Here is a 24,463-nt window from a genome sequence, read left to right as displayed (position 1 = left end):
CTGATCTCGCCTGTCGTGATAAAAAGGTTGCAAATCCCTGATGGAGACCTCGAGGAAACAGACACGTTTCAAGGGGTCAATCCGGGGAGGATCTAGCCGAAGGGAAAGGTCACACTGCCCGTGACATTTGGAGGAGAGTTGAACTACAGGACAGAGAGGATCGTCTTTGACGTGGCTGAGATCCCCTTGCCCTACATCGGGATCCTCGGCCGCCCTGCATTGGCCAAGTTCATGGCGGTGTCACACTACGCCTACAACATGCTAAAGATGCCCCGGCCGTTGACCATCATTGCTACGTCTTGAGCTTGCATTGGTTTTCCCCGAAGAGGAAGGGATGATGCAGCAGAGTAGCGTAAGTATTTCCCTCAGTTTTTGAGAACCAAGGTATCAATCCAGTAGGAGCCCACGCTCAAGTCCCTCGTACCTGCACAAAGCGTTTGCTACTCGCAACCAACGCGATTAGGGGTTTTCAATCCCTTCACGGTCACTTACGAGAGTGAGATCTGATAGATATAATATTTTTTGTATTTTTGGTATAAATATGCAAAGTAAAAAGTAAAAGCAAAGTAAAAAAGCAAAGCAAGATTAAAGTAATGGAGATTGATATGATGAGAATAGACCCGGGGGCCATAGGTTTCACTAGTGGCTTCTCTCAAGAGCATAAGTATTCTACGGTGGGTGAACAAATTACTGTTGAGCAATTGACAAAATTGAGCATAATTATGAGAATATCTAGGCATGTTCATGTATATAGGCATCACGTCCGTGACAAGTAGATCGAAACGATTCTGCATCTACTACTATTACTCCACTCATCGACCGCTATCCAGCATGCATCTAGAGTATTAAGTTAAAAACAGAGTAACGCCTTAAGCAAGATGACATGATGTAGAGAGACAAATTCATGCAATATGAAATAAACCCCATCTTGTTATCATCGATGGCAACGATACAATATGTGCCTTGCTGCCCCTTCTGTCATTGGGTAAGGACATCGCAAGATTGAACCCAAAGCTAAGCACTTCTCCCATGGCAAGAACTACCAATCTAGTTGGCCAAACCAAACGGATAATTCGAAGAGACTTGCAAAGATAACCAATCATACATAAAAGAATTCAGAGAAGATTCAAATATTATTCATAGATAGACTTGATCATAAACCCACAATTCATCAGTCTCAACAAACACACCGCAAAAAGAAGATTACATCGAATAGATCTCCACAAGAGAGGGGAAGAACTTTGTATTGAGATTCAAAGAGAGAGAAGAAGCCATCTAGCTACTAACTATGGACCCGAAGGTCTGAGGTAAACTACTCACACTTCATTGGAGAGGCTATGATGATGTAGAAGCCCACCATGATGACGGCCCTCTTCCGGCGGAGCTCCGGAACAGGCCCCAAGTTGGGATCTCGTGGATACATAAAGTTGCGGCGGTGGAATTAGGTTTTTCGCTCCTGTTCTGATCGTTTGGGGGTACGTGTGTATATATAGGAGGAAGAAGTACGCCGGAGGAGCAACGAGGGGCCCACAAGGCAAGGGGCACCCCCCACCCTTGTGACCGCCTCTTTTGTTCCTTCGAGCGGGGTCCAAGTCTCCTGGATCACGTTCGGTGAGAAAATCACGTTCCCGAAGATTTTATTCCGTTTGGACTCCGTTTGATATTCCGTTTATCCGAAACACTAAAATAGGAAAAAAAAGCAATTCTGGGCTGGGCCTCCGGTTAATAGGTTAGTCCCAAAAATAAGATAAAAGTGGAAAATAAAGCGCAATATAGTCCAAAACAGTAGATAATATAGCATGGAGCAATCAAAAATTATAGATACGTTGGAGACGTATCAGGCATCCCCAAGCTTAATTCCTGCTCATCCTCGAGTATGTAAATGACAAAAAGAGAATTTTTTATGCAGAGTGCTACGTGGCATAATTTCAATGTAAATATTCTTAATTGTGGTATGAATATTCAGATTAGAAAGATTCAAGACAAAAGTTTATATTGACATAAAAAATAATAATACTTCAAGCATACTAATTAAAGCAATTATGTCTTCTCAAAATAACATGGCCAAAGAAAGTTATCCCTACAAAATCATACAGTCTGGCTATGCTCCATATTCACCACACAAAGTATTTAAATCATGCACAACCCCCGATGACAAGCCAAGCAATTGTTTCATACTCTAACTTTTTCAGAACTTTTTCAATCTTCACGCAATACATGAGCGTGAGCCATGGATATAGCACTATAGGTGGAATAGAATTGTGGTTGTGAAGAAGACAAAAAGGAGAAGATGGTCTCACATCAACTAGGCGTATCAACGGGCTATGGAGATGCCCATCAATAGATATCAATGTGAGTGAGTAGGGATTGCCATGCAACGGATGCACTAGAGCTATAAGTATATGAAAGCTCAAACTAAAACTAAGTGGGTGTGCATCCAACTTGCTTGCTCATGAAGACCTAGGGCAATTTTGAGGAAGCCCATCATTGGAATATACAAGCCAAGTTCTATAATGAAAAATTCCCACTAGTATATGAAAGTGATAACATGAGAGACTCTCTACTATGAAGATCATGGTGCTACTTTGAAGCACAAGTGTGGAAAAAGGATAGTAAAATTGTCCCTTCTCTCTTTTTCTCTCATTTCATTTTTTATTTTTTATTTGGGCCTTTCCCCTTTTTTATGGCCTCTTTTTATTTGGGCTTCTTTGGCCTCTCTTTTTTCGTCCGGAGTCTCATCCCGACATATGGGGGAATCATAGTCTCCATCATTCTTTCCTCACTGGGACAATGCTCTAATAATGATGATCATCACACTTTTATTTTTCTTATAACTCAACAATTACAACTCGATACTTAGAACAAAATATGACTCTATGTGAATGCATCCGGCGGTGTACCGGGATATGCAATATGACAATGGTGGAGTGTGTCATGAACGGAACGGTGGAAAGTTGCATGGCAATATATCTCGGAATGGCTATGGAAATGCCATAATAGGTAGGTATGGTGGCTGCTTTGAGGAAGGTATATGGTAGGTGTATGATACCGGCGACAGGTGCACGGTATTAGAGAGGCTAGCAAATGTGGAATGGTGAGAGTGCGTATAATCCATGGACTCAACATTAGTCATAAAGAACTCATATACTTATTGCAAAAATCTAGAAGTTATCAAAGCAAAGTATTACGCGCATGCTCCTAGGGGGATAGATTGGTAGGAAAAGACCATCGCTCATCCCCGACCGCCACTCATAAGGAAGACAATCAATAAATAAATCATGCTCCGACTTCATCACATAACGTTTCACCATATGTGCATGCTACGGGAATCACAAACTTTAACACAAGTATTATTTAAATTCACAACTACTCAACTAGCATGACTTTAATATTATCACCTCCATATCTCAAAACAATTATCATGCTTCAATCTTTTCTTAGTATTAAACACACTCAAAAGAAAATTTCACAAATCTTGAATACCAAGCATATTATTATTAAGCAAATTACCATGCTATTAAGAGACTCTCAAAATAATTTAAGTGAAGCATGAGAGATCAATAGTTTCTTTAAAACAAATCCACCACCGTTCTCTAAAAGATCTAAGTGAAGCACATAGAGCAAAATTATAACGCTCAAAAGATATAAGTGAAGCACATAGAGCAAAACTACTTAGCTCAAAAGATATAAGTGAAGCACATAGAGTATTCTATCAAATTTTAATTCATGTATGGCTCTCTCAAAAGGTGTGTAAAGCAAGGATGATTGTGGCATACTAATACAAAAAGACACAAATAATACAAGACGCTCCAAGCAAAACACATATCATGTTGGTGAATAAAAATATAGCTCCAAGTAAATTACCGATGGAAGTGGACGGAACAGGGGATGCCTTCCAGGGAATCCCCAAGCTTTGACTTCTTGGTGTCCTCGGATTATTTTGGGGGTGCCATGGGCATCCCCAAGCTTAGGCTCTTGCCACTCCTTGTTCCATGATCCATCAAAAGAATTCACCCAAAAGTTGAAAACTTCACAACACAAAACTCAAAATAGAAAACTCGTGAGCTCCATTAGCGAAAGAAAACAAAAGACCACTTCAAGGTACTGTAATGAACTCATTATTTATTTATATTTGTGTTAAACCTACTGTATTCCAACTTCTCTATGGATTATAAACTATTTTACTAGCCATAGATTCATCAAAATAAGCAAACAACACACGAAAAAAAGAATCTGTCAAAAACAGAACAATATGTAGTAATATGTAGCTAGCGCAAGATCTGGAACCCCAAAAATTCTAAAATAAATTTCTGGATGTGAGGAATTTATCTACTAAATAGCACTCTTCAAATAAAAATGACAGCAGTTCTCGTGAGCGCTAAAGTTTCTGTTTTTTACAGCAAGTTCAACAAGACTTTCCCCAAGTCTTCCCAACGGTTCTACTTGGCACAAACACTAATTAAACACAAAAAAACACAATCAAAAAAGAGGCTAAATAATTTATTTATTAATAAACAGGAGAAAAAGTCTAGGAATAAAAATAAAATTGGGTTGCCTCCCAACAAGCGCTATCGTTTAACGCCCCTAGCTAGGCATAAAAGCGAGGATAGATCTAGGTATTGCCATCTTTGGTAGGCAATCCATAAGTGGCTCTCATGATAGTTTCATATGGTAATTTTATTTTCTTTCTTGGAAAGTGTTCCATGCCCTTTTTAATGGAAATTTAAATCTAATATTCCCTTCCTTCATATCAATAATCGCACCAACCGTTCTAAGGAAAGGTCTACCAAGAATAATAGGGCAAGAAGGATTGCAATCTATATCAAGAACAATGAAATCTATAGGCACATAATTCCTATTTGCAACAATAAGAACATCATTAATCCTGCCCATAGGTTTCTTAATAGTGGAATCCTCAAGATGCATGTTTAGAGAGCAATCATCAAAGTTACGGAAATGTAGTAGGTCACACAAAGTCTTGGGAATAGTAGAGACACTAGCACCCAAATCACACAAACCATAAAACTCATGATATTTAATTTTAATTTTCATATTTGGTTCCCACTCATCATAGAGTTTTCGAGGGATAGAAACTTTCAACTCAAGTTTTTCTTCATAAGATTACATCAAGGCATCAACAATATGTTCGGTGAAGGCTTTATTTTGACTATAAGCATATGAGAATTTAGCACGGATTGCAACAAGGAAATACAATCAATTAAAGAGCAACTTTCATAATTAAATTCCTTGAAATCCAATATAGTGGGTTTAGCAATATCTAGATTTTTATTTCTTTCAATCCCACTTTCATCAATTTCATCATTAAGATCTAAACACTCCGAATTTTTGGAATGCCTTCTAGGTAAAGGAAGATCATATTCAGTTTCATCAAGATTCATATTGCAAAATAAAGATTTAATAGGAGACACATCAATAACTTTTAGATATTCATCTTGATTTTCATAGGTATTGGAAGAACACGCTTTAATAAAGGCATCTTTGGAAGCACGCATCCTAGCGGTTCTTTCCTTACACTCATCAATTCAAATTATCATGGATTTTAGAGACTCATTGATATCATGCTTAGGTGGAATAAATCTAAGTTTCAAAGAATCAACATCAAGAGCGATTCTATCAACGTTCCTAGCCAAATCATCAATCTTAAGCAATTTTTCTTCAATCATAGCATTAAAATTCTTTTGCAAAGAAATAAATTCTTTAATATTAGATTCAAAATCAGAGGGTATCTTATTATAATTTCCATAAGAGTTATTGTAGGAATTCCCATAATTATTAGAAGGATTACTAGTATATGGCCTAGGATTAAAATTCCCTCTATAAGCATTGTTACCAAATTATTCCTACCAACAAAATTCACAACCATAGATTCATTGTTATTCTCAATCAAACTAGACAAAGGCATATCATTAGGATCAGAAGAAACACTTTTAGTAGCAAATAATTTCATAACTTCATCCATCTTTCCACTCAACAGATTGATTTCTTCTATCGCATGCACTTTTTTATTAAAAGATCTTTCAGTATGCCATTGAGAATAATTAACCATAATATTATCTAGGAGTTTAGTAGCATCTCCTAAAGTGATTTCCATAAAAGTGCCTCCCGAGGCCGGATCTAAAAGATTTCTAGAAGCAAAATTCAATCCGGCATAAAAATTATGTATAATCATCCACAAATTCAAACCATGAGTAGGGCAATTACGTATCATTAATTTCATTCTCTCCCAAGCTTGTGCAACATGTTCATGATCAAGTTGTTTAAAGTTCATAATATCATTTCTAAGAGAGATGATCTTAGCGGGAGGAAAATACTTCGAGATAAAAGCATCTTTGCACTTGTTCCATGAATCAATACTATTCTCAGGCAAAGACGAAAACCAAGCTTTAGCATGATCTCTAAGCGAAAAAGGAAATAGCTTCAATTTAACGACATCATTATTGACATCTTTTTTCTTTTGCATATCACATAAATCAACAAAGCTATTCAGATGAGTAGCGGCATCTTCACTAGGAAGGCCAGCGAATTGATCTTTCATAACAAGATTCAACAAAGCAGTATTAATTTCACAAGATTCAGCATCGGTAAGAGGAGAAATCGGAGTGCTAAGGAAATCATTATTATTGGTATTGGTGAAGTCACACAATTTAGTAGTATCTTGAGCCATCGCGACAAACAAGCAAACTAAGACACAAGCAAACAAAAGCAACGGGCAAAAAGAGGCAAATAGAGCAGGAGGATAGAGAGAGAGAGGGCGAATAAAACGGCAAGGGTGAATTGGGGGGAGAGGAAAACGAGAGGCAAATGGAAAATAATGTAATGCGAGAGATAGGGATTCTGATGGGTACTTGGTATGTTGACTTTTTGCATAGACTCCCCGGCAACGGCGCCAGAAATCCTTCTTGCTACGTCTTGAGCTTGCGTTGGTTTTCCCCGAAGAGGAAGGGATGATGCAGCAGAGTAGCGTAAGTATATCCCTTAGTTTTTGAGAACCAAGGTATCAATCCAGTAGGAGCCCACACTCAAGTCCCTCATACCTGCACAAAGCGATAGCTACTCGCAACCAACGCGATTAGGGGTTGTCAATCCCTTCACTGTGACACCCCAAAATTTTAACTTTGTTTGTTAATTAAAATTTTGCCAGGAGATTAAAACTTCCATTTTCTGGGCTCCGTTTTGATTTTTTTGAACCACTTTTCTCCCTTGTTATTATGGAGTTTTTACCCAAAGTGAAAACTTTTCAAATATGTTATTGGACTTGTTTAACCTCTCTAGAAAAACTTTTATTTTATTAGTAGAACAAATTACATAATTAATTTGCTTGATCTTTATTTTCTTGAAAAATGGTTTCTCAAGGTTATAAGGCCATATTTGAACTACAACCATTTGATAAATTCACTTAAAATTCCAACCAAAATTTGGAGATGTCATGTGATGTTTTTAAATCACTTTTATACAAAAATATCTTTTATTCATGAAATATTTTGAGCTCTGCACCCAATTTTCTTCTCTGGTCCAGAGTGCAATTTTTAACTACAACTCATTTAAATATTTCTTTCTAGCCTCCACCAAAATTATGGGATGTTGGTAGTAGCATATGATTCAACTTTATGCAAAAACCCAGTGATGTTATTTGAAAAACTTGAGTGAACCAACCTCACTTTCATTCTGGTCCAACTTGAGGATTTGTACAGCAACCACAGTTTTAGTTGCTCCTTTTTCCATGATTCCTTTTCCTACTTGTATTCCTCCCTACTAAACCCCTAAGTCCAGGAGCAGGCACCCATTGGATCATTTTTGGTTCATGAAATGATGTCATTTACCTCCTGTCCAAAATTGTAGTTTTGCAAATCTTGCACTATCAATTTTCTGCATTTGGCAAACTAACCTCACCACCCTCTTACGCATCTAATGAGACCACCATCTGGAGATTTTGACCACTCCAAGCACTGCCTAGATGCCTCTGGCATTTTGTCAAACACCCTGTGGGCATGGACAGATTTGGCATGATTGTAAGTTTGTGTTATGAACCTGATCCCCTGACCAGACCAGCATGTCCAATGGTTTTGCCCTAACCTACAACCCCAACCTGCTAGCCCTCTTGTGGTTTAGAGCCTTCTTACATGCATTAGCATTTTGTCGAGCACGTTCCGTGCGTGCTCTAGGCGTGAGCAGAGCACGCGTTTTGCACGTGCCGCGCCCGAGCCGCGGCGTCGCGTCCCTGGTTTTGCCCTCACTGCAGAGCTGCGCCACACGCTCCCCTTCTCACCGCATCATGCCAAGCAGCCCCTCGCCACGTCCCCGGCAGGCCAGGAGCTAGCCGCCACGGCCGTCCGACAGCCCCTGCTCAGGTCTCAGGTCGGCGCCGCCCGAGCCTCTCCCGCTCGCTACCTGCCCCCTGGAGCAGCGCGAGCTCATCCACAAGCGTGGCCCCTAGCGCTCGTCGCTGCCACGACGCCCTAGCTACAGAATGGCAGTGCGACCTTATCCACGGCCTCCGCGGAACCGCCTTGCCTCGCCTATAAAAGGAAGCCCCGAGCTCGTCCCCGCACTCATGCAACCTCAGTCCACTCCTCTAGTTCCCCCCATGGCAGCCAATCGACCCGAGGAGGTCGTCTTCTTCCTCTCCGGCAACTCCTGCCGCCGCTACTGCTCCGGCCATTCCGGCACCACCAGGGCCTCCCCCTCTCCACTCTCTTCACCAGAAGCTCTCTCTCTCTCTCTTCCGGGAACCCATCCCCCTGCTCGATTCCGATCGGAAACCACCGTAGCCCCAAACCCACTTTGCCCGACGGCCACCGTCCGCTGTGGAGCTCGCCGCCGGCAGCTCCGTCCACCCCAGAGAAAAAAGTGACCACCGGAGTGACCGCCTCGGCCCCCTCAGCCCGCGGGTGACCTCTGTTTCTTGAACGGCGCCGCCGTTCACCGGCGAGCGTCGCCGGAGTTCCGCCCCCTCTTGGGCAGAGGAAGAGCAGGGAAGGTGGACTAGTCAAACCTGACCAGTGGGCCTGGCGGGCCCACTGTCAGTGACACACGCTCGGTCCATGCTGGATAAGTGGAGGCGCGTTTCCAGAATACGCCTTCGATGTGTACGTATATTCGAAACGTTTTTCTTTTTCTGTTTTAATTTTAAATAACAGATTTTTACCAAAACTTTGACTGAGCTTAACTTCTTAAATACAACTCCAAATGATTTGATTCTTTTTCCTACATCCCTCAAATTCTGTCTAGTTTATTTTGAGATTTATTTGAAAATTTTCCAAACAACTTTTTTGTACTGTTTTTGAAATATGTGTTATTTGCATATTTTTGAAAATAGGATTTTGGAAGAGAAGAAAGCTTTCAAAAGATTTGGAGTGCACCCTGCCCTTCCACACCATGAAGGCAAGCATCTTGAACCCTGGCATAATATTTTTGATGTGTTGGTTGACACGATTATAACACCACCTTATTTCAGAGAACTCGTTATTTTATGTGATGATGCGATCATTTGCATGAATGCATATTAGTGATTTCCTTGCTGTTGGAAATGAATATACTTGTGATGGTAAGCATCCTCATGTGCCTTGCATGCATGCCGGAAAGGAATCCGGGAAAGCCTCTGCCTTGGGTAGGCGTGAGCTTGTCTCCGGTCTCTGTCGGGACGGTTATGTCCGGTATGGCATCGTAAGGTATAATGGGTGGTGATTTTGTTGGTCTAAATATATTTGATATACATGTCATGCAAGGAATTTATAAGCCTCCTGAGTCGGCCATAGATCGAGTCTTGTTCTAGTAACCCCCATACTTGTTTCGTTCTGCCACTAGTCCCTGCCATAAGTAGGGTATGGTTCAGTAAGTTGTTAACCCTTGTCTTGGCACACACCGTACAGAGAGGCCATGGTGGAAGATACCGGTTGTAGCCGGTAGGCATGCCACCTGGTCCGGGGGCATGGGTGTATCCGGTTGGGACCGAGAGGGGGGCACCCCTTAGAGCGCGCAATAGAAATTTGATACCATGCTACGCGAGGTTGTAGCCTCCCCACTTAGAGTTTTGCTTAACAAGTGTCGTTGTTGATTCTTGACACAAGTAAAGTTAAGCTGGTGTGTGCAAGTCAGGCATGTTGTCAACTAAAAGGCCGTAGACGGAATTAGTCCCGATGGACTACAGGAATCCGTTACTCGTGGGTAAAGAGTACACCCTCTGCAGAGATTAAACCTATTCGAATAGCTGTGTCCATGGTTAAGGACTACAGTTTGGGATGGGTCAAGTGTTGGTCTTAGTGTCGGTCTTCGGAGGAGAAACTACTAAACCCAAATATTGATTCTGACTTGTGATATATGATGGTTATGGTTATTATCATTATGGACTACCTGTTTGCCTTGTTTGAAATAAGGAATATCCCTGGGACGGTATCACCTCCTGGATATTCACTATGATTATGTTTTCATATAATCCCTTTATGTGGTGTCGCTCAGACGCCCGACTGTGGCAGGTTCGTTATTTCATTTACTTACAAGCCCTTTATGTGGCGTCGCTTAGACGCCCGACTATGGCATGCTTGTTATTTTATTTACTTTATAAGCCCTATATGTGGCGTCGCTTAGACGCCCGACTGTGGCATGCTTGTTATTTTATTTACTTTATAAGCCCTTTATGTGGCGTCGCTTAACGCCCGACTATGGCATGCTTGTTATTTTATTTACTTTATAAGCCCTTTATGTGGTGTCGCTTAGACGCCCGACTGTGGCATGTTTGTTATTACCTTATATGCCCTTTATGTGGCGTCGCTCAGACGCCCGACTGTGGCAGGTTCGTTATTTCATTTACTTACAAGCCCTTTATGTGGTGTCGCTTAGACGCCCGACTGTGGCATGCTTGTTATTTTGTTTACTTTATAAGCCCTTTATGTGGTGTCGCTAAGACGCCCGATTGAGGCATGCTCACTTTTACTATCCTCTCGAGACGTTGCTTCAGACATCCGATTGGTGCTTTTTATTACTATTCTGTCATTACCTATTCCTGTTGCATATAAATAACCTTCTTGCAATCATCCGAATTTTATTTTCATGACTGGCGTTGTGATTATAGAATATTTTCTGAGCATGAATATCGTTTGCTATATTATACCATGTTCATAATGTTTGCGAGTACATTCAAAAGTACTCACTCGCTTGTCCCTGGCTATTGTCTTGGCCAGATTGCTTCCTTGGAGAGGAGCGCTACGATGACAGCCTCGGAACCTAAGCAACGGTGATAGCAGCCTCGCGAAGATAGGAGTTAACCTGGTCAGCTGTTCCTGTGGGAAATGGAGTCCCATAGACCATGGTGACCCACAAACCGCTTCCGCCATCGACCACTAGAAACCAATTGTTGTACTCACAGACCCTAATGGTCATGTACTGCACATTTTTTTTGCTTGAAATTTCTGTATCAAGTTGGTGCCACATCAGCTAATAGTAATCCTGGGGCTGGTGAGCACAACGGCCATTTTCTGGAAATTAATACCCGGAAAACCGGTCGCGACAAACTTGGTATCAAAGCCATGCTGACCATTGGCTGACCCTATCCTAGCCAGGTCAATAAACCTAGGTTAACCAACCCACTAGACCTTAACCGAACCCCAGCCAAGCTTCCCTTGCAAGATAGGCATACAGTGACCCGACACCTTGTTGGCAGTCGGTGCCCAACCTATTAACCTAACCTTTCGATCATGCGCCAGTGACCGAATCCTGAATAGTCTTTTTCGCAAGTGTGCAAAGGAAGACTCCGTCCCCTTTTCTATAAAAGGGCACGCTAGCCTCAACCCAACACAGCACAGCCTCTACCCAAACCGAGCTAAAATGCCAGGACCCATCGTCCACATTGAGACCACAGCAACCAACCTTGGAGGTTTTGTGACCGTGCTAGCAAACCTCACCCGCCGTGCCTTTGCGTTAGGAGAACCCCCAGAATATGTGGTGTACCAAGGGTCCGTGAGCGGTGAGAGCCGTTAATTCTGGGCCACTGTGCACGTCTATGGTAGGGGTCTATCGCCAGAACGCCCCTACAGGTTCACCGGAAGGACAACTACTTTTGAGCCACAATCCATCCAACTAGCTGCTTGAGAAACTATAGTTCAACTCCGGCACTTGTCACCCAGAGTTAACTGTCGCTCCTTCTACTACTACCCCAGCCGTGACGGATACGGTAGACCACCCTGAGTTGTCAACGGAGATCACGAGACAGATCCTGCATTGTTGCACCTAGTGCGCTATGTAGGTGCACTAGAAGGATTGTTCGATCAAATCACACTTGATCTGATCGCGGCTCGTGGAGAACTGATTCGCCAAGCCCTGGTAAGAAGAGAAGATGAGCCCGACGCCGACAACCCAGTCGTGCTATTCGGACAACCAATCGAGACCTTGAGGTCAGCCCCAGCCACCAACCAAGGTGCTTTGATAACCCAGAAGCGCTTCGTTGCCTTTTGGGAACACACTCCAATGGGATTGTGGCCAACAATCCCCGCGATGGCCATCATTGCTACACCGACCCTGCAGTTCCTCCACCCCCTCCAGCTAACCCCGACGGCGAAGCCGATGGAGAAGCCTCGACATCCGCAAGGCACAGCCGCTTGGATATGAACGAGGTAGACTAAGTCACTCGAGTAGTGTCGAGTCCCAGTGTATCCTCGTGTGACCATGTATATAAACGCAGCCTGTCATCGTGCCTCTGTTTTAAATAGTAACCTTGCATGGGTATGTCAGCACATAGTTGCATATTTTCCGGGCACAACTACCAAAACCACCCCGACAACTCCACGGTGATACGTCACTTTGGTGAGATATGTATCTTTGGCTTTGACCCCGACCCTTGGAGCTGAGCTGGCAAAATCATTACCTTTCACCACGGAAAAATGACCCAGCTTCGGTGCTATAAATAGGCCACAGCGTGACCCTGCCAAACACCCCTCATCTTGTCCACCATCCTCACAACCCTTTCTTGCCATGCCGAGCCCTAGTATTCATCTGAGAACTCCAGATGCAATCCCGGGTAGTTTTGTCAAGATATTGTGGGATTTTACCTGCAGTACCATGGGCACTACCCAGCCACCCTAGTACGAGCTATTCAAATCAAGAATCACCCCTTCCACCTCGAGATATTGGGCAGCAGTACACATCCCACTCGTAAACTCAAACCAAAACCCAACGGAGGTCTCCTTCGTAGGAAAATCTATGCCAACCCCACATATGGCCATAGAAGCTGCTGCATACGAAGCGCTTGCTCGCCTTCGATTCGCGGTACCCTATGCCAGCGAACGAGGGTATTATTACTTTCCGAGCCGTGCAGCACCCGGAGAAGTAACATCTTTTCCCGGTGGACGAATTGAGAGAGACCCAGTACTGGCCAACCTTGTTCAGTACGTCATCGCTCAAGAACCTTTAACCCAACGTGTGATGGGTTATCTCCAGAGCCTCGCGGATTTAAATCCTCAGATCGCCATCGGCAGAACTCTGAGGCCCGACCAAGAGAGACACATACATAAACTGGTCAATCCACTTCCCCCGATAGAAGAGGAATGAGTCCCAGTACCAGAGACATTTTCTCGGGACCCCCTCCAGTTACCGTTTCCATTTTAGACATCGCTGCTGTGTTCTTTGTTGCAACATTTATTTATGTGTGTGACTTATGCGTGATACCCTGAGTTTGTGCGACGAGTCAATTATTTGGCTTCTACTAATATGTGTAGTTTTGTTGTGGTTTATGCTCCTTTAAATTAACCGTTTTCCCTTGCAAAAAAAAATCCCGGAATAAGATTTCTTTTCCCAGAGCTGCTGCATCATACACCTTCTCACGACATGGATTATTTTATTTCACACAGCACCACGACAGTAGACTCACAACCACAATCGCTCGAACGCATACCCTGCTTGCAAAAACACGTGACCGTGGAGTATTTGTTTTTCAAAACAATCTTTAGCAAATCTCGAGGACGAGATTTTTCTTAAGGGGGTAGTGTTTTGACACCCCAAAATTTTAACTTTGTTTGTTAATTAAAATTTTTCCAGGAGATTAAAACTTTCATTTTCTGGGCTCCCTTTTGATTTTTTTGAACCATTTTTCTCCCTTGTTATTATGGAGTTTTTCCCCAAAGTGAAAACTTTTCAAATATGTTATTGGACTTGTTTAACCTCTCTAGAAAAACTTTTATTTTATTAGTAGAACAAATTACATAATTAATTTGCTTGATCTTTATTTTCTTGAAAAATGGTTTTTCAAGGTTATAAGGCCATATTTGAACTACAACCATTTGATAAATTCACTTAAATTCCAACCAAAATTTGGAGATGTCATGTGATGTTTTTAAATCACTTTTATACAAAAATATCTTTTATTCATGAAATATTTTGAGCTCTGCACCCAATTTTCTTCTCTGGTCCAGAGTGCAATTTTTCACTACAACTCAATGAAATATTTCTTTCTAGCCTCCACCAAAATTATGGGATGTTGGTAGTAGCATATGATTCAACTTTATGAAAAAACCCAGTGATGTTATTTGAAAAACTTGAGTGAACCAACCTCACTTTCATTCTGGTCCAACTTGAGGATTTGTACAGCAGCCACAATTTTAGTTGCTCCTTTTTCCATGATTCCTTTTCCTACTTGTAGTCCTCCCTACTAAACCCCTAAGTCCAGGAGCAGGCACCCATTGGATCATTTTTGGTTCATGAAATGATGCCATTTACCTCCTGTCCAAAATTGTAGTTTTGCAAATCTTGCACTATCAAGTTTCTGCATTTGGCAAACTAACCTCACCACCCTCTTATGCATCTAATGAGACCACCATCTGGAGATTTTGACCACTCCAAGCACTGCCTAGATGCCCCTGGCATTTTGTCAAACACCCTGTGGGCATGGACAGATTTGGCATGATTGTAAGTTTGTGTTATGAACCTGATCCCCTGACCAGACCAGCATGTCCAATGGTTTTGCCCTAACCTACAACCCCAACCTGCTAACCCTCTTGTGGTTTAGAGCCTTCTTACATGCATTAGCATTTTGTCGAGCACGTTTCATGCGTGCTTTGGGCGCGAGCAGAGCACGCGTTTTGCACGTGCCGCGCCCGAGCCACCGCGTCGCGCCCCTGATTTTTCCCTCACTGCAGAGCCGCGCCACACGCTCCCCTTCTCACCGCATCACGCCAAGCAGCCCCTCACCACGTCCCCGGCAGGCCAAGAGCTAGCCGCCACAGCCGCCCGACAGCCCCTGCTCAGGTCGGCGCCGCCCAAGCCTCTCCCGCTCGCCACCTGCCCCCTGGAGTAGCGCGAGCTCATCCACAAGCGTGGCCCCTAGCGCTCGTCGCCGCCACGACGCCCTAGCTACAGAATGGCGGTCGCCGGCGACCTTATCCACGGCCGCCGCGGAACCGCCTTGCCTCGCCTATAAAAGGAAGCCCCAAGCTCGTCCCCGCACTCATGCAACCTCAGTCCACTCCTCTAGTTCCCCCCATGGCAGCCAATCGACCCGAGGAGATCGTCTTCTTCCTCTCCGGCAACTCCTGCCGCCGCTACTGCCCCGGCCATTCCGGCACCACCAGGGCCTCCCCCTCTCCACTCTCTTGACCAGAAGCTCTCTCTCTCTTCCGTGAACCCATCCCCCTGCTCGATTCCGATCGGGAACAACCGTAGCCCAAACCCACTTTGCCCGACGGCCACCGTCCGCTGCGGAGCTCGCCGCCGGCAGCTCCGTCCATCCCAGAGACCAAAGTGACCACCGGAGTGACCGCCTCGGCCCCCTGAGCCCGCGGGTGACCTCTATTTCTCGAACGGCGCCGCCGTTCGCTGGCGAGCGTCGCCGGAGTTCCGCCCCCTCTCGGGCAGAGGAAGAGGAGGGAAGGTGGACTAGTCAAACCTGACCAGTGGGACAGGCGGGCCCACTTTCCGTGACACACGCTCGGTCCACGCTGGATAAGTGGAGGCGCGTTTCCAGAATACGCCTTCGACGTGTACGTATATTTGAAACGTTTTTCTTTTTTTGTTTTAATTTTAAATAACATATTTTTACCAAAACTTTGACTGAGCTTAACTTTTGAAATACAACTCCAAATGAGTTGATTCTTTTTCCTACATCCCTCAAATTCTGTCTAGTTTATTTTGAGATTTATTTGAAAATTTTCCAAACAACTTTTTTGTACTGTTTTTGAAATATGTGTTATTTGCATATTTTTGAAAATAGGATTTTGGAAGAGAAGAAAGCTTTCAAAAGATTTGGAGTGCACCCTGCCCTTCCACACCATGAAGGCAAGCATCTTGAACCCTGGCATAATATTTTTGATGTGTTGGTTGACACGATTATAACACCACCTTATTTCAGAGAACTCGTTATTTTATGTGATGATGCGATCATTTGCATGAATGCATATTAGTGATTTCCTTGCTGTTGGAAATGAATATACTTGTGATGGTAAGCATCCTCATGTGCCTTGCATGCATGCCGGAAAGGAATCCGGGAAAGCCTCTGCCTTGGGTGGGCGTGAGCTTGTCTCCGGTCTCTGTCGGGACGGTTATGTCCGGTATGGCATAGTAAGGTATAATGGGTGGTGATTTTGTTGGTCTAAATATATTTGATATACATGTCATGCAGGGAATTTATAAGCCTCCTGAGTCGGCCATAGATCGAGTCTTGTTCTAGTAACCCCCATACTTGTTTCGTTCTGCCACTAGTCCCTGCCATAGGTAGGGTATGGTTCAGTAAGTTGTTAACCCTTGTCTTGGCACACACCGTACAGAGAGGCCATGGTGGAAGATACCGGTTGTAGCCGGTAGGCATGCCACCTGGTCCAGGGGCATGGGTGTATCCGGTTGGGACCGAGAGGGGGGCACCCCTTAGAGCGTGCGATAGAAATTTGATCCCATGCTACATGAGGTTGTAGCCTCCCCACTTAGAGTTTTGCTTAACAAGTGTCGCGGGTGATTCCTGACACCAGTAAAGTTAAGCTGGTGTGTGCAAGTCAGGCATGTTGTCAACTAAAAGGCCGTAGACGGAATTAGTCCCGATGGACTACAGGAATCCGTTACTCGTGGGTAAAGAGTACACCCTCTACAGAGATTAAACCTATTCGAATAGCCGTGTCCATGGTTAAGGACTATAGTCTAGGATGGGTCAAGTGTCGGTCTTAGTGTCGGTCTTCGGAGGAGAAACTACTAAACCCGAATATTGATTATGACTTGTGATATATGATGGTTATGGTTATTATCATTGTGGACTAACCGTTTGCGTCGTTTGAAACAAGGAATATCCCTGGGACGGTACCACCTCCTGGATATTCACTATGATTATGTTTTCATATAAGCCCTTTATGTGGCGTCGCTCAGACGCCCGACTGTGGCAGGTTCGTTATTTGATTTACTTACAAGCCCTTTATGTGGCGTCGCTTAGACGCCTGACTATGGCATGCTTGTTATTTTATTTACTTTATAAGCCCTTTATGTGGCGTCGCTTAGACGCCCGACTGTGGCATGCTTGTTGTTTTATTTACTTTATAAGCCCTTTATGTGGCACCGCTTAACGCCCGACTGTGGCATGCTTGTTATTTTATTTACTTTATAAGCCCTTTATGTGGTGTCGCTTAGACGCCCGACTGTGGCATGTTTGTTATTACCTTATATGCCCTTTATGTGGTGTCTCTCAGACGCCCGACTGTGGCAGGTTCGTTATTTCATTTACTTACAAGCCCTTTATGTGGCGTCTCTTAGACGCCCGACTGTGGCATGCTTGTTATTTTATTTACTTTATAAGCCCTTTATGTGGTGTCGCTAAGACGCCCGATTAAGGCATGCTCACTTTTCCTATCCTTTCAAGACATCGCTTCAGACATCCGATCGGTGCTTTTTATTACTATTCTGTCATTACCTATTCCTGTTGCATATAAATAACCAGCTTGCATGCATCGGGATTTTATTTTCATGACTGACGTTGTGATTATAGAATATTTTCAGAGCATGAATATCGTTTGCTATATTATACCCGTGTTCATAATGTTTGCGAGTACATTCAAAAGTACTCACTGGCTTGTCCCTGGCTATTGTCTTTGCCAGATTGCTTGCTTGGAGAGGAGCGTTGCGATGACAGCCTCGGAACCTAAGCAACGGTGATAGCAGCCTCGCGAAGATAGGAGTTAACCTGGTCAGCTGTTCCTGTGGGAAATGGAGTCCCATAGACCGTGGTGAACCACAAACCGCTTCCGCCATCGACCACTAGAAACCAATTGTTGTACTCACAGACCCGAATGGTCTTGTACTGCACATTTTTTTTGCTTGAAATTTCTGTATCAAGTTGGTGCCTCATCAGCTAACAGTAATGCTGGGGCTGGTGAGCACAATGGCCATTTTCTGGAAAGTAATACCCGGAAAACCGGTCGCGACATTCACGGTCACTTACGAGAGTGAGATCTGATAGATATAATATTTTTGGTATTTTTGGTATAAAGATGCAAAGTAAAAAGTAAAAGCAAAGTAAAAAAGCAAAGCAATATTAATGTAATGGAGATTGATATGATGAGAATAGACCCGGGGGCCATAGGTTTCACTAGTGGCTTCTCTCAAGAGCATAAGTATTCTACGGTGGGTGAACAAATTACTGTTGAGCAATTGATAGAATTGAGCATAGTTATGAGAATATCTAGGCATGATCATGTATATAGGCATCACGTCCGTAACAAGTAGATCGAAACGATTCTGCATCTACTACTATTACTCCACTCATCGACTGCTATCCAGCATGCATCCAGAGTATTAAGTTAAAAACAGAGTAACGCCTTAAGCAAGATGACATGATGTAGAGAGATAAATTCATGCAATATGAAATAAACCCCATCTTGTTATCCTCGATGGCAATGATACAATACGTGCCTTGTTGCCCCTTCTGTCACTGGGTAAGGACACCACAAGATCCAACCCAAGGCTAAGCACTTCTCCCATGGAAAGAACCGCAGGGCGCCACGTCACCCCCGCCCGCCCGAGCCAACCGCAGGGCGCCACGTCACACCCGCCAGCACCCCACAACGCCGCCGCTGCCCGGGGCCCAGATCCGGCCCGAACCGGGCCTCGCCGTGCCCGCTCGCCGCCACCCGCTCCACCGCGCGTGCCCCGCCGCCTGTTCGCCGTCGCTGCCGACGGGGTGCCGGTGCCGCCCTCGCCGGACTTCATCTCCGCCGGCCCCGAGCCGCCCGCCGGCGACCGCATCTCACCGGAGCTCCGCCACCAGTGCCACCGCCGCCTCCATCGCCGTCCCCTGCCGCCCTGCTCCTCTGCTCGCCGCCGGCCGCCGCCATGCCTCGTGCGCCGCCGCCTGGCATCTGCGCCGCCGCACGCCGCGGGAAGTTCGCCGGACTCCGCCGCCTCGCCCTTCGACCAACGGCCGCCGCCCCTTTGCCGACCCGCTCCGGCGACGCTCGCCCGCAGCCTCCTCCGCCGCCCCGCGCCGGGATCCGGCCGGATCCGGCGTGATCCGGCCTGGATCCGCCATCTCTGGCGAGGTCCACTTCTATCCCCGCCATCTCCGGCGAGAACCGTGCCGGCGAACCTCGGATTCCGTGCCCTTGACTTTTACCGAGTCCTGAGTTTTCCTGATTCATATGCATTTTTCATCATGTCATAACTCCCTCATCATAGCCCCGATTCGTGCGTGTAGCATATCAAAACGTTTGCCTCGACTAGTACATCATTTCATCTCATTGCATCATTTTCATTTGAGCTCATCTGGATGCCCGAAATGTTGTTGGAAGAGGGCTATGTGAGGAATTTGTCAGATCTGTTTCAGCAAATGGCCTTTTGTCATTTTTGCCATGATTAATGTGTGCATGCTATGATCCTGAGCTCTACATGTGTTTTGTTATACGCCATGCCATTCTTTACGGTGGTTCCTGCCATGTATTTTTGTGATATTTGTGGTGACAAGCACAAGCTTGCAAAGTAGCGTAATCGGTAATGCTGATTTCAGGGACTTAGAATTTCACTAAGTCCTTGTTCTGTTTTTTGTTGGTATGCCATATGTTCATGTTGTTTCCTAGTGATCCGTGCCTCTTTTGAGGATGATCAGTAAGTATGTTTTGTTAACATTGTGGTGCCCTATACATCCATGTCTTTCTTTGCATTTATGGAGCACCCTAGTTTGAGTCAATCGAGCTCTATGTTTGCTATAAAATGTTCCTAGAAGATCGTTGACATGTTTAGCGATTTTGCCGAGGATGTTGCCATTGATCCGTGCATGCTATGTTGTTGTTATTGCCATGCCTAGCTTCTATGCCATGTCTTATTGATGGGTGTATGCTTAGTTTGTCATGCCATGCTCTGTAGTGAGTGCATCGAGCTTGTAAACATGCCTACTCGTTAACTGTTTTGCATGCTCCAGTTTTTCACCAAGTCTGAATCTGTTTATGTTTTTGCCATGTTCACATGCTTGCAATTGTATTTTCTGATCCCTTTTGGCTCAATCTCACTAAGGGATTTTTGTTAAGTGCTTTGAGTAGCTTCATGCCATGCCTTGATTTGCCATGTTAAGTTCCTGTACCTTGTAGTTTTTATACTCTAAAATGTGCTTCCTGATGATAAATTCCAGACTTGTTGTTATTTCTCTAAGTCTGAAACCTGTTATCATTTGCTCTTTTGCCATGCTTGTTTGAACCTGTCAATAGATGAACTAGCCGTAGCTCAGTGTTCATCTTTTGTCAAGCTTCATGAGTGGATACCTGCCATGTATTTTGTTGCCATGTTTGAGTGTTGTAGCATATTTAACTTGATGCATTTATATGACTACTTGCTGATTATCGCAGACCGGTGCCATATTTGTTTTTGCTTGCCATTTCCAATCCGTGCATCCGATTCCGGTGATCTTTATATAGATTTCGACCGAAATCACCTCAGCTTTCCAGTGGCACTCTTGGATTTACATGTTGAGGCCAGGTTCAATCATTCCTTTCCAAATCATGCATATGCATCACATACCGCATCCCGCATATCATACCATGTTCGTGTGTGGTTTGTTTACTATGTTGTGTGCTTCTTTCCGGTGTTGCTTCTTCGGGTTGGTTCCGATAACGTTGCGTTTGTGAGGACCCGTTCAACTACGTCTGTTTGTCTTCTTCATGGACTCGTTCTTCTTCCTTGTGGGATCTCATGCAAGATGACCATACCCTCGAAATCACTTCTATCTTTGCTTGCTAGATGCTCGCTGTTTTGCTATGCCTATGCTGCGATACCTACCACTTTCTTATCATGCCTCCCATATTGTTAAACCTAGCCTCTAACCCACCTTGTCCTAGCAAACCGTTGTTTGGCTATGTTACCGCTTTGCTCAGCCCCTCTTATAGCGTTGTTAGTTGCAGGTGAAGATTGAAGTTTGTTCCTTGTTGGAACATGGAGATGTTGTTCCTTGTTGGAACATGTTTACTTGTTGGGATATCACAATATCGCTTATCTAATTAATGCATCTATATACTTGGTAAAGGGTGGAAGGCTCGGACTTATGCCTGGTGTTTTGTTCCACTCTTGCCGCCCTAGTTTCCGTCATATCGGTGTTATGTTCCCAGATTTTGCGTTCCTTATGCGGTTGGGTTATAATGGGAACCACTTGACAGTTCGCCTTGAATAAAACTCCTCCAGCAAGGCCCAACCTTGGTTTTACCATTCGCCACCTAGCCTTTTCTTTCCCTTGGGTCGGCCAGCCCAAGGGTCATCTTTATTTTAACCCCCCCGGGCCAGTGCTTCTCTAAGTGTTGGTCCAACCCAGAGCACCGTGCGGGGCCATCCCTTGGCAACTTGGGTTACATTGGCTCTCGTACGCTCAGCTTATCTGGCGTGCCCTGAGAACGAGATATGTGCAGCTCCTATCGGGATTTGTCGGAACAGCGGGTGGTCTTGCTGGACTTGTTTTACCAATAATGTCAAGGATGTCTTGTAACCTGGATGTCGAGCCTGATCGGATTGTCTTGGGAGAAGGAATATCCTTCGTTGACCGTGAGAGCTTGTGATGGGCTAAGTTGGGACACCCCTGCAGGGTTTTGAACTTTCGAAAGCCGTGCCCGCGGTTATGGGCAGATGGGAATTTGTTAATGTCCGGTTGTAGAAAACCTGAAGTTGACCTTAATTAAAATACATCAACCGCGTGTGTAACTGTGATGGTCTCTTCTCGGCGGAGTCCGAGAAGTGAACACGGTGTTGAAGTTATGCCTGACGTAGGTTGTTCTAGGATCACTTCGTGATCATAGTTTCTCGAACGTGCTTTGCCTTCTCTTCTCGCTCTCATTTGCGTATGTTTAGCCACCATATAAGCTAGTCGCTTGCTGCAGATCAACCTCATACCTTTTACCCTTCCTATAAGCTTAAATAGTCTTTATCGTGAGGGTGTGAGATTGCTGAGTCCCCGTGACTCACAGATACTTCCAAAACCAGTTTGCAGGTGCCGATGAAATCGTGCAGGTGACGCAACCAAGCTCAAGGAGGAGATCGATGAAGATCTTGTCCTTTGTGTTGTTCTGTTCTAGTCGATCAGTAGTGGAGCCCAGTCGGGATGATCGGGGATCTGTGTAGCTTTTGGGGTAGTCTTCTTTTATTTTGGTTCCATAGCGGACCTTGATTGTATCTGGATGATGTAATGCTTTATTCATGTAATTGTGTGAAGTGGCGATTGTAAGCCAACTATGTATCACTTTCCCTTATGTATTACATGGGTTGTGTGAAGATTACCTCACTTGCGACATTGCTTTCTATGCGGTTATGCCTCTAAGTCGTGCTTCAACACGTGGGAGATATAGCCGCATTGAGGGCGTGACAAAGTGGTCAGCGCCGCACTGGTGGCACAGAGGGAGGTCGACGAGGAGGCGGCAATGGCAGCAGAACCAGCGAATGGCAAGCCAGAGATTCCCCTGGCAGGGCCTGGTGCGGACAAGGAGTGGCCCCCGGCAGAGTATGGTGCCACCAAGGCAATGCCCGTGCAGTCGAGTGAAGTGGTGCCAAAGAAGAAGATGCAGCACCCGGTTTACTTTGTCAGCTCCCTCTTGCAGGGGCTAGGTCGAGGTATTCCGGCGTGCAAAAATTTATCTTCAGCCTCCTTATGGCCTCGAGGAAGCTGCATCACTACTTCTAGGCCCATGAGATCACTGTCCTCACCAGCCTCCTGTTGCAACGGATATTGCACAACTCGGACGCAACCGGAAGGATTGTGGAATGGGCCTTGGAGCTGTCAAGTTTCGGTTTAAAGTTTGAAAGTACCTCGACAATTCAGAGCAGAGTCTTGGCGGAATTCATCGCAGAATGGACCTCGACGCCTAATGAAGAAATCCAGGAGATCACTCTCCCCGGCAAGGAAGCAGACCGCGACTGGATCGTGTACTTTGATGGGGCTTTCTCGCTGCAAGGCGCCGGTGCCGTTGTGCTACTCGTCGCACCCACCGGAGAACACCTCAAGTACGTGATCCAGATGCACTTCCCTAGGGAGATGTCCACCAAGAACACCGCCGAGTATGAGGGATTGCTTGCCAGTCTCAGGATCGCGGCAGACCTCGGGGTTAAGAAGCTCATCATCAAGGGCGACTCGCAGCTCGTTCTCAGGCAGGTCAACAAGGATTATCAGAGCCCATTTATGGAAGCCTACATAGATGAGGTGAGGAAGCTGGAGGAACGCTTTGACGGTATCTAGGCGGAGCACATCCACCGAGCGGAGAACGACATCGCCGATTACCTATCAAAGCGTGCTGCATTCAAGCTACCTGTGGAACCAGGTACCTTTTTGCTCTAGTTAACTCAACCATCTGTCGAACCGTCAGCGGGGCAAAACAAGCGGAGGAAATCAGGTCCTGGCAAGTACTTTCCTACCGAGCCCCGTTGGGCTACCGGCAAGGGTGCTGCCACAGATGCTCATCCTGCCCAAGAGCGACTGGCTCCGACAGAGCGTCAAGCCCTGGCCGTAGAGACAGCCCCTCTCATGGCGGAAGAAATGCCTTTGGTCCTTGCCGTCGATCCCTAGGCTCCGGCATGGGCGCAGCATACTGTCCACTTGCTCCAAACAGGGGAGCTTCCTGAGGAGCAGGAAGAAGCAGGGAAAGTAGCCCGTCCGTCCGCTCTGTACCAGTTCGTCCATGACGTCCTGTACCGGAGGAGGCCAGACGGTGTGAAACTCAAGTTCATCCCCCAGGAGGAAGGACTGGAGCTGTTGGCCGAGATACATGGAGGCCTATGTGGCTCCCACATAGTGTCAAGGGCCCTTGCCGGGAAGGCATTCCAGCAAGGTTTCTTCTGGCCCACCGCCCTCCAGGATGCGACGGCACTAGTAACCAAGTGTGAAGCGTGCCAGTTCCATTCAAAGAAGCTTCATCAGCTGGCTCAAGCCCTGCAAACAATCCCTCTCTCCTGGCCATTCTCGGTCTGGGGGCTCGATGTATTGGGCCCTTTCCCTCGCGCTGTCGGGGGCTTTGAGTACTTGTACGTT

Source organism: Triticum urartu, chromosome 4A, assembly GCF_056163025.1.
Source record: "Triticum urartu cultivar PI428250 chromosome 4A, HENAU_Tu73, whole genome shotgun sequence".
NCBI classification, from domain to species: Eukaryota; Viridiplantae; Streptophyta; class Magnoliopsida; order Poales; family Poaceae; genus Triticum; species Triticum urartu.
The sequence above is the reverse complement of the archived record's forward strand: the minus strand, read 5'-3'. Positions refer to the sequence as shown.